The sequence below is a fragment of the Neomonachus schauinslandi genome, chromosome 2 (genome assembly GCF_002201575.2).
Source record: "Neomonachus schauinslandi chromosome 2, ASM220157v2, whole genome shotgun sequence".
Classification (NCBI taxonomy): Eukaryota; Metazoa; Chordata; class Mammalia; order Carnivora; family Phocidae; genus Neomonachus; species Neomonachus schauinslandi.
In genome coordinates this window covers 7,397,346-7,409,787 of record NC_058404.1, presented here as the reverse complement: position 1 = coordinate 7,409,787, position 12,442 = coordinate 7,397,346, and positions in this window count along the sequence as shown.

Sequence of the window (12,442 nt, the reverse complement as noted above, 5' to 3'; positions counted from 1 at the left end):
CTCAGTAAACACCCTCTAATCTCATGACTGGAAATACCTTCTATAAACTGATGGCTTAGAATTTATCTTCTCAGTCCAGAATCTTCCTCTGAAATCCAAACTCATTCATCCCAAGGCTATCGACATGTTCCCTAGGCTATCTAACAGACCCCTCAAATTTAACAGGTGCCAAATTGCAGAGCTGATCTTGTCCCAAGAAGCTGTACCTTCTCCGCTTCAGGAAACAAGCCTATACTTCAGCTTCCTTAGACCCAAATACTAGACTCCATTCTTGACTCGCTCTCTCTCACACTCCCTTCCAAATGTATCCAGAAGAAGATCTTCCTGACTTCCACTAATCAAGAGACCATTGTTTTTCGCCCTAATTATTGGAAGACCTTACTGACTGGTACTCTTCCATCCTGTTCCTTCCCTATTCAACCATCTCTGCTCAACTCAGCAGTCCAAATAATCCCCTTAAAAATTAAGGCAAATCAGGTCACGACCTTGCATCTATCCCTTGAAAGCTCTGGGTGCCTTAGAAGACTGCCATCAATTCAAGGCTTCCCTGGGAGGGGTCCCCTTTGTGCTTCCTCATTCCTGCTGCTGTTGGCGGGATTTAGTTCTCAGTGGGTTGTTTTCTGACACCCCACTTCCCCATAGGATGCTGAGGGAACTTCCAAGTTGTTGGAAGCACCCTGGGTCTTTGTTGGGATGGTATTTATAGTGGCGCACGTGTTTGTCAAAATAAATGAACGTGTACACTTAAATCTGTGAGCTTCATTTGATGTACATCGTAGATCACGGTGATACCTCAATTAACAATCAGATTAAACAAAATTAAAATCAAAAGAAGAAACATACAGGGCGCCTGGGTGGCTCAGTTGGTTAAGCGACTGCCTTCGTCTCAGGTCATGATCCTGGAGTCCCGGGATCGAGTCCCGCATCGGGCTCCCTGCTCGGCAGGGAGTCTGCTTCTCCCTCTGACCCTCCCCACTCTCATGTGCTCTCTCTCATTCTCTCTCTCTCAAATAAATAAATAAAATCTTTAAAAAAAAAAAAAGAAGAAACATACAGAAACTTGAGAGCAGCTTCCTGCGTTCATATCTTTTTTCCGTCATCGTGATCTTGGAGAAGGTAGCAGTCTCTTTTTGTTTCCACATCTGTAAAACTGAAATTAGGATAAAAAGGGTATCTACTTCATAAAGTTTTGCAAAGTAATCCATGTGAGGTCACTGACAGACGGTGAGATCATTACATTATTGTGAGTCTTCAATAGCAAATTATGTCAACGTTATCATTGGATTTGGGGGCTGAAAAGGACTGTAGAGGCCTTTTGTTAATTTCTCATTTTTTATTAGACTCAGAGACATTGGGTGAATTGCCCAAGAACATACAATAATTTATTTAACCACCTCATACTGTATCTCAGGCTTTCTGTTACTATTCAACTGAGGGAGGTATAGCTGAAGTAGGAAACCTCATACTTTGTTTCTGGGATTTCTGCAGGACTTTGGGCTGAGTGCGTCACAGTGAATATGAAGCCCCCGGTAAAAAAATGAAAGGCACAATATAACCAAATATATTAAACTGATAACAGCTTGTTTCATATTACAACTATTTTCATTGATGTCTGCCCAAATGACAGTTTTAACAATTTACCATTTTCCCATCTTGTTCATGAAAAAAGGGGAATCTATGTGTTTATAATCTTATGCTAAAAAGCAAAACAGTTGGCCTTCTATCACAGGCTTTTTTGTAAAACCAGTGTTTTAAAATTAGTCATATTAAAAATGGCAAAATTCTTACAAAAAATTGGAATATCAGTATTTGAAGGGAAATTCCTTCATTATGTGGTACTTTCAATAATAATATTCTGTGAAGGAGTTTGCCGATGATGATAACTGGTTGTGGCTGATTAATCTACAAGTGACTATATACCAGAGGGTATATCTTTTTAACTGTTTATAAATAGTATTTCATATTTCAGCCCTTAGATTCAAAATATCACAAAAGCATAGGAAGAGTCTTGTGTCTTGGATCAAAACCCTTGCGTACTTAAGGGTTTCATAATTTCAGATTTTTCTTAATAAAGAAATAGCTTAAACTTCAAAACAAACATTTCCAGCGATGAGTGAATTCAGAAATATGAGTTAGCATGTAATCTGATGTGAATGTAACATAATTTTAAATGGGAGCTTATTTTTTTTAACCTTTTTTTATTCTTCATACTTTAAGATGCCACTGACTAACCACTGTCAGAACTCAAAGACACAGTGGGGATGTCACGACCCTGTACTTTGAGATAAGCTCGTGCTCTCTCCTGGTGATTTTATTGCAATAGCTCAACCTCTATGATCAATTATATATAGGTATATATATTTCTGTATGGTCATCATATCTAAAACCTTAATAACCCTTTCAGTTTAAAGGTCCTGAGTTTGTAATTATCTTCTAGAATTTATATCCTAGGAAACTGACAATAGTGTCTTTCAATGACCTGCCTTAGGGTAACTTTGTAGCTGATTCGAGAATACAAACCTTAGGCAGCAGGTTAATACACTATTTTATCGTATTTCTATGTGTGTCTCATTATTTTCAGTTAAAATTGTGCTTGAGAGAATGTTTACTGTGGCTGATGAAGTTCCTTTAGTGGACTTTATAACAGCTACTCGAAGAATGAAAACCAACACAAATGGTGTGTTTTCGGGGCAAGCTCACCATTTGACATAAAATATTTTTCCTGAGTGACAGCAAATAAATTACCTAGGGAAGGGATTAGTTCTATGGTTCATAACAACAAAACTATTTGGATGTATGTCTTATTTGGTAGAATTTTCCGTTGGCCAAGGACACTATGTCATGAGGGAGTATTTGTCTACTAGCTTTCTGGAAGTATGTTGGCTTACCTGTTTTGCTTTTAAATATGTTTACTCATTTACTTATTTAATAAGAAGTGTGGGCCATGAAAACTGTTCAGTTTGTGTACATCTTGATTTTTGTTTTATAACTTTAGAGAAACCGCTCTAATTGAAGAATTCAGTGACAAATTTCAGCTTCAGTTATGTTAAAGAAAATCTCTATGAAGAGGAGAGGGTCCCCAGCTATCAGAATATATGCCAGCTATATATATATATATATAGAGAGAGAGAGAGAGAGAGAGAGAGAAGATATATCTATAGCTTTCCATTGCCTATCTGACTTTGTAAAACAATACTGTAAAAATTCTGTCAATTTTCTCCCAACAAGTTGAGTTTATTCTCAATTGTGTTGAGGAAAATGGACACAGCTGTCCTTGGATGCAGTTAATCTAACCTCTTAAGTTGTGAGAGTCTCTGAGAGATTCAGGATAGGCCATCAATCATGTTAGATTCTGTACTGAATAGGTAAGAGATGACTGAATGTGAAAGGTCAGCTCACCAATCTTGTTTGACCATATGAGTAATATGAGTTGGGGTGAACAAGGGAAAAGAAACTCAGTCCACGTTGCTTTATCTGTAAGACAGGAGAGATAAAAGTACCGACCTCATAAAGTTTGAGTGAGTAATAAATTGTGCATATATGTGTACACACACACATGCACACACTCACGCACACATCTGTCAGTCCATCAATCCATTGATCCATTCATCTATTAGAACTTGGCTTAATGTAAGCACAACATATTTTAGCTATGAGAATTATGTATTAGCTAATTCATCATTCACAAAATATTTATTGAACACTTTCCATGTACCAAGCCCTGTTTTAGGGCTTGTATATAGCACTGTAGAAAAGACACTAAGATTCTAGCCTTCTTGTAGATTTTATTCTAGCAGTGGACACAGATTAGATTAATTTAGGCAAGGAATGGTGATACTTCTGATCATTGCAATAGCAATAGAAGTAATGCGAACTGGCCAGATTTGGGAAATATTGCCAAGGTAGAGCCAGGAGGATTTCTTTAAAAAATTGAGAAGGATCTTGAAGAAAAAGAAAAGACAAAGTTGATCTTATATTTAAGTTTAATTCATAATTGTCAAAACTTGGAAGCAACCAAGATAGGTAAGGATCGAGATGTCCTTCAGTAGGTGAATGAATGAACAAACTGTGGCCCATCCAGACAATGAAATATTACTCAGCACTAAGATGAAATGAGCTGTCAAGCTCAGTGTTTGCCAGGGCCAGGGATGGTAGCATTACCTATAAAGAGCACCTGGAACTTTTCTGCCTTTCTTCATTCCTTTGGTCACTGTTCACAAATTTTCATTCGGGAATGTGTTGTAGTAGTGTCTGGTTGATGGGCTGATTGAGGAACGGGCACTTGAATTTGTTTCTTAAAGCTGTTGTAACACATGGCCACAACTTAGGGGCCTGAAAACAATAGAAATTTATTTTCTCATACTTCTGGAAGCCTTAAGTCTGAAGACAGGTATCAGTAGGGTTGGGTCCTTCTAGAGACCGAGGAAGAAGCCATTGCAAGTCCTCTCCTGGCTTCTGGTGGCTGCCAGCCATCCTGTGTTCACTGGCCTGTGGATACGTCACTCCAATCCCTGTGTCCCTCTTCACATCCGCTCCTCCTCTGTGTGTCTTCTACCCTTCTCTTCTCTTCTTTTTTCTTCTCTTCTCTTCTCTTCACTTCTCTTCTCTTCTCTCTCTTCTCTTCTCTTAATGACACTTGTCAGTGGATTTAGGGCCCACACTGATCACTGGGTGCAAATTAGAAAGATGAAATACAGTAGTTTTGGAAACTTTTTTTTTTTTTGGTTACTTATTTGCTTTACTCTCTGGGAAAGCCCATCTATGATACAACCTTATCGTCGTCATTCATTACACGTGGTAGGTTGGTTGGCTTATTCCTTTGAAGTGCCGTGCCCTGGTTCTGTGGGGCTCTCCCAGCACCATCAAACTGGACATCCGTGAGTTAAACTGGTGTAGGACATGTTTTTACTTTTAGCGGATAAGCAATTTTAAGACATCCCATCTGTACATCTCAAAGCATTTTACCTACAATACAGGTTATCAGTTCTTCCTAAAAATACCTTTTCTTCCAATTGTCTGAGAGTATTTGAAGCAAGGGTAAAATGAACAGTAAGACAGGCTCTACCATCTTCAAATGAATCCCTGCTCAAGATGGTTGGTTATCCCTGCTCGGTAACTAACTGGTTAGTTGTCTTCAAATTAATTGCTGGTTACCTTCTCAAATATTTCCTTTTGCTTATTCTTACCAGTCTTTCATCTCTATTTCATTAACTATTGGACACACACACCCATCATTACATTAGCACTAATGAGTCTTATGCAACATCCTGTCGATATTATGTTCAAAAATATGTACAAATAAAGAATAAAATGCAGGCACGATGACAGGCTATTTTAGGCTTTCATGTCCAAGCCCTGGGAGCCTGAATTATTTTTCTTATGGTGCACGAGGAGTCATTGTCTGATTAGGATGAAAGTTGGTGAGGCAATTCAGTCCAGCATTCAGTTAAAGAAACTAGACATTTTTCACAAAATCATAACTACGACGTGAAGGCAGATTGAGAACTAAATGACTGCTGAATATGTTCTCTGCACAGCTCCTCGGGGCTGTGTGCACGCGGGGATTTTCTCACTCCATCTGCTCCCTGGCTGAATGACAATCAGCTGCCACCCACTCTCGGCTCACCAGCAAGGGGGCGAGAACCATTCCAGGTGCACATGGACGCACCTGATCTCCTTCTCCACCAGCCCTGGATCGGGTTACTAAAAAGTGAATAGATACAGAGAGGAGATAGCTAACGGTGGGGAGATTTGAGGTACATAGATTTGAAGGAAAAGGAAAGGCAAATCCTACATACCCTTGTGGGATAAGCTGAAATATAAATTCTCTTCCATCAAATATTTGGTGCCCAGGAGCCATCCGACAGCATTAGCATATGAAGAGTGATGCCGAATGTAGACCTACTCAGGAATTTACCTTTTCTGGTGTACCTGTTGCTTAACAAATTGCTTTCAATCAAGATTCTACAGGAGATACAGGACAGATTGCCAACAGCATGCTAGTGAAAATGATTCTATCATCTCGTCTCACTCTATAGCCTGCAGCAAGCCATCTTATCTAAAAATTTTGATTACTTTATCTAAAAAAGTCAGCTGGTAAGATTTGATCTTTCTATATGTTAAATGCACAAATGAGAATTTTTTGCAAGAGGATTCAATGTCCTCTGCCTAATTGTGCTATGTGAGTTTCAAGTATTAATGAATTATAGATAAGACTATAATATGTTGTCATTTAGTTAGATGATTCGTTTTAAACTCCTTGAAACAGGGACTCTTTTGAATATATCTTTGTACCCCACACACCCCCCACCCCAGAACCTAGCACAGTGCCTCACAGAATTCAGCTGAATTGATATGAATGAATAGATTTTACTATCTCAGTCGGTAGCTACAGTTTTTCAGAGAAAAGGGGAGACCTTGTTTTAAAATTGGGATTGAACCAATGATGTCACCCAACGCACTGAAGGAAAATCCACCCAAACTGTAACCACAACAGAAAACCATTGCTAAGTAATCTTTAAGACCCTTGTGAGTATCAAAGTTCCCCAGTTCCACCTGTGCCCTTCTTTTTCCTAAAACTGACACCTACACATACATCAATTTTGTATAATACTCCATTGTCAACTGTAGGCAGAGGGCTCTGGAAGATGTCACTTGATTGTATCCTTTATAGTTGGGATGGAGACAGAAACTCTCTCGCTCCCTGGCTCTCCACTCTCCAAAGGTAGATGTGAGGACAAAGTAATACGCTTGGGCAACCGTAATTCCTTAGTTCTTATTTGAAGATGCCTAATATTGCGGTCCAAGGAAATGTAATGACAAGTATTCTCCAACATGCCTTCTTCAAAGCTTATGGTCTGGCTTAAGAGACATGATGACTTGCCTTTAAAATTATTTCCTTGTGATGAATTAATTAATCCATACATTAATTCATTCATACATATTTGCTGATTTTACCCTGCACACAGGATGGGCAAGAGACTCTCCTAGCCTCAAAGAAATAGTAGTTCTTGAAAGTGCTGAGAAAGCCAAACATAGCAACACAAAATACAGAAAGGGCTAAATCTACAACAGAGTAAGAACAGAAAAGAAATGATCAGCTGTCTTCATTTTTCCCATGACACAGCACCTGAAAAGAGAAAGGCATTTGTGGAGAGCTTAAGGAGGTAAGAATATATTTTAATCAATTCCTTCTCAAATCATGGCAATATTGATCTGTATGTTTATACACACATATGTGTATATATACACAAAGATATTTGTATTAATATCTCTGCTTAACAGATCATAAGACTTGTGTTTGGAAAAATAATTACTTCGAATGAATTGCTGATCTTTTCTCAGATGTGATATGATTGTTTTAAATGGCATACAGTTTCTCATTCCCTCTTTTCTATGGACGGAGAAAATGGCTGAATAGAAAGTCTGTCGCAGAAATACAAGGCAGCCTGAGTCTTTCTGAGAGAATTATCAGATGCTGACATCTAGTGGCTCTCAGAACCCATCACCATGGAGCACTTTTAACAACACTCATGCCTTGCATCTGCATGCCCTGTGCCCCCAAGTACAGAGGCACACCACGGCACGCACGGAGATGTTTAGGTGGCCTATTGTGGTGCTTTCTGTGTTAAGCTTCTGCTGATATCTAGACAGAATGAGGAACTGACGAGAAATGGACATTTTGGGATCCGTTTTACCTCCCCCCGTTCTGCATAAATCAGAGGAGAGCCTCCCCCCGACTTTTCTTTAGTGTGTCATTTATTGTGTAGGAGAATGTCTTTATAAAGAGCCCTGCCACTTCCCGGGTTAGGCTTTTTGTAATCTGAAATAAGCCTCTTGCGAATGAAATTCTTTTGACATTTTTTAATGCCTCCCTACATTTCCCATTTCTGCCTTGCTTTACCACAATAGTTGATGTTACATGTGCAAAAGTATGGCTCTGTAATAGTTCTCATAACCTTTTTGCTTTGTGTATTTGGCCTTTTCTATACATTATAGAGTTTGTATTTTTAAGGACATGTGTATGTAGCTATTCTGTCTGCAATTTAACTTGATTTTCTTTCTTTCCTCCCTCCCCCCTTCCTTCCCTCCTTCTCTCCACCTTAAAATTTTAGTTCAGTACTTACTGCTAGTACATTTCACCAAGGCTTATCTAATTTGTTTTCCATTGATCAACATACATAGTAAAAACCTTATTCTGGAAAGCAGATTACAGTGAAGTCTTTCTCCCCTCCCCACCCCACCGCCCCCGCCCAATCTTGGCTTCTCTCCTGGATCCCTCTCCAAAAGCCATCAATTTAATGAGTTTGCAGAAAGCTTCTTAAGCATGAACTTCCTCCTTTGTGGAATTATTCATTTTTTTTTCCAAGAGACTGCACAGACAACAGTTGGGTGACAAGAAAATGCAAAGTAATCAGCGTGGTGTTCTTATTCATGAGTTCTGTCAAGTTAAGCTGTCAGAAACCCAGAGATGTGATGGGGGAAGAAAGAAAAAGAGTACAAAGATAGATTGCCGTTCCCATGGATCGTGAGGAGGCTGCCTCCTGGCTTCTCCAGGGCCACCTCAAGGCGTATCGTGAACTATGTGACGGGTGTGCCGTTATCAGTCCGCGTGGTGGCCTGGGCTGTTTCTCTCTTGCCTTGTCCTCCTCTACCACTCCGTCTTCTCTTAGAGTCCAGGGATCCGGTGCCCCTGGAGCCCAAGCGCCAGACACTCACCTCTCCTGGGGCTCACAAAGGGCCTCGTGAGTGTTCCTTCAACCCTTCCAGAAGGTGCTCGGAAGACGGTGTGCCCCCATCATTCACGCTCATTCCTCAATTTAGTTTGGATGAAAATTTAAATTTAGTCTTAGCTGGGAGTGAGATTATTTCCATTTTTAGAGTTATTATTTTGATTCTGTATATTATGTTTATTTTTATGTACATTAAAATATAGAGAAAACTATGACAAACTATATGAAACACACATGCCCTCAGGGGCGCCTGGCTGGCTCAGTCCATACAGCATGCGACTCTCGATCTTGGGATCATGAGTTCAAGCTGCACATTGGGCTTAGAGCTTACTTTATTATTTTTTTTAAAGATCTTATTTATTTTAGAGAGAGAGTGAGAGCGAGAGAGACCATAAGCAGGGGGGGAGGAGCCGAGGGAGAGGGAGAAGCAGGCTCCCCGCTGAGCAGGGAGCCTGATGCAGGGCTCGATCCCAGGACCCTGGGATCATGACCTGAGCTAAACCAGAGGAAGCCCAGGTGCCCCCTTGAGCTTACTTTAAACACACACACACACACACAGAGTCATCATCCAGATTTGGCAAAGCATAATGTGTCATACTTATCATTTGAAAAAAAAAAAAAACTCAACTAATCATAGTTTTAAGTTCTGTTTATTTCCCAGTTCCTAAAGTCAGCCTTTGGCTTATGCATCAAATCAACCTTTTTCCTAATTGAAGACAGAGAGAGGTGGGGCACCTGGGTGGCTCAGTTGGTTGAGCGACTGCCTTCGGCTCAGGTCATGATCCTGGAGTCCCGGGATCGAGTCCCACATCGGGCTCCCTGCTCAGCAGGGAGTCTGCTTCTCCTTCTGACCCTCCCCCCCTCTCATGCTCTCTCTCTATCTCATTCTCTCTCAAATAAAAAAGTAAAATCTTTAAAAAAAAAAAAAAAGAAGACAGAGAGAGGTCAGCTTATTCTTAGGAGATATCTATCTATGGACTGATTGATCGATCCGTAGATATTTAATACATATGCTTACATACATACGTTATTTACTCCTGTTTATCAGGTGCATATGTTATACACTGCTATGTGTTTTATAGACTTGGTCTCACTTGACCCCCAGCAGCTCTATGAGATCCTTAATATTATGCCCATTTAGCAGGTGATAAATTGAGCCTCAGAGAAGCTTCTGTCCCATCCTTGTTTAAGGTCATACAGCTTAAAAGTGACAGACCTGGGGCGCCTGGGCGGCTCAGTTGGTTAAGCGTCCATCCGACTCTTGATTTTGGCTCAGGTCTTGATCTTAGAGTTGTGAGATTGAGCCCCATATCAGGCTCTTGCACTCAGTGGGGAGTCTGCTTGAGATTCTCTCTCTCCCTCTCCCTCTGCTCTTCCCCCTCTCTCAATAAATAGATAAATAAATAAAATCTTAAAAAAAAATAACACAGCAATTGAGGTGATCTCTTTGTTTTGTCTTAATCAGAATGAACCCCTCGGGCGCCTGGGTGGCTCAGATGGTTAAGCGTCTGCCTTCGGCTCAGGTCATGATCCCGGGGTCCTGGGATCGAGTCCCGCATCGGGTTCCCTGCTCAGTGCAGAGCCTGCTTCTCCCTCTCCCTCTGCCACTCCCTCTGCTTGTGCTCTTCTGTCTATCTCTCTGTCAAATAAATAAATAAAATCTTTAAAAAAAAAAAAAAAAAGAATGAACCCCTCTCCCTTCTTTCTCGCCTCAGAATTAACTGCTACCATAAATAGAACTGCATCATTCGTATATATATTAATGTTCTAATAGATATTTAATACATATTAGTGTATTTTTAACACAGTACATAAGTTTGTATAGATTGCTTTTTTCTTTCAACGTTGTTTTAAGAGTCTCATGCTCTACCGACTGAGCTAGCCGGGCGCCTTCAACGTTGTTTTAAATATAGCCCTATTAACACATAGCTTTAAACAATTTACCATAAATGTTGTTAATCAGGTTGTAGAGCTTTTGTTCATCTTATTAATTGGTAGAAAATGTACCATTGTTAGAATACTACATATTATGTCATTATAATATTTATAACATAATACCTATATAAGTATATTGCGATACACAGTTCCATTCTTTTGTCAAAGGTTTGGGTTTCCAATTTTTTCTCTTATGAACAATGTTACAGTGAGTGGTAGTGTACATTTCTCCTTGTGCAGAGCCAAGAGCATTCTTCTGTGATTAGCTGGTAAGACTATTCCAATTTACTAGCTTAAGATAGTAAATTTTAAAATTTAAAAATAAAATTTTACTTAAAGTCCCAACAGCCGAATATAAGAATTATCTTTTCTCCACATTTCTGGGTTGTCAGAGTTTTTAACTTTTGCCAATCAGACAGAGATAAGATAGTCTCTAATTATGGATTAAATTGTTATTTCTCTGGCAACTGTGGAAATCAGACAGTTTTCATATGCTTCTTGGCCCTTTGGGATTCTTCTTCCATGAAGAACATGTGTAACAATACACAGAAGCTCGCCAGAGACCTGAATATAGAAGCAGATCTGAGAACCCCCCCTCTCTTCTGTTAAGACAGACATGGAACAGATTTGCTCAAATATACAACAAGGCCACTCTTGCCACATTGTTTCTAATTTTGGAAAATATACTTTTCATAAGAGCATTCTGTATGTTAATATACAATAGGTTCATCACTATTGTAAATAAACTAATAAATAAATATTTTAAGCAAATCTTCAGCTTTAATTTCTAATATGGTAGGTATCAATATATTTAAGCTCTGGAAACAAAAGCCCAGTAAGTTTGAAGAGTGTGGTGAGGTGGTGAGACCAAACGCTTGAGAACTGCTGATGTCTGCTGTGGTGGGAATAGCTTCTCACTTTCCCAGACAGGAGGAAAGCAGGAGAAGAGACCAGGGCACTGTCACTGACCTAACAGGCCTGGGAAGGCTGGAGTTACACGGAGGAACCTTCTGGAGCGTAAGTTATGATTTCTCTCTAAAGCTGCAGATGTGCCGGCCACATTTCGTGAGTTGAAAACAAGACGCTAAAATTGCTGTCGCTCATATGAGGTTGGGTTTGTGGGACAGAGGGGAAAACACACCCAGGAAACCAACCATTTCTCAGTTACAGTGAACCGCAACGTACACAACTATGGCCTGTGGGTCCACTCATGTGCATATTACGTTGGGCATAAGGTACAAACACTAAACAATGAAAATTTCAATTTTACATCTTCCTCTGAAGGAATCGTACAGCAAGACTGTATTTCTAAGTGCATTACTTCGCCGCAGTAATCTTGCCAATGTCCTTAAGAAGCTCCGGACTGGAATTTGGGGAATGGGTTGCACTTTTCAATGATATTTGTTCATTCACAGACATGTCTTGTAATCTATCCTATGTTGTAAGATACTACACTATGAAAGAGGGATCGCTTATTTTAGATAAATCAAGACCGGTGTTGGCTATTTGCTTCCTTCTAAAGTACTACAGAGTGAAGAAGACCTACAGGACAGTCCTCCATTCAATTGTAATCGGAGTGTCAAAAGGAGAGACAGAGAAGATGGTACAGAAAGAATACTGGAAAGAAGGCAGCATGAATTTTCACAAAATTATACCCCCAATTATGAGAGTTTCCCAAAATTTCCCCCAAATTCCCAAAATACACAGGTTCAAGGACTTTGGCACACTCTTGGAAGGATAAAAACAAACAAAAACACATCCAGGCATATCACAAA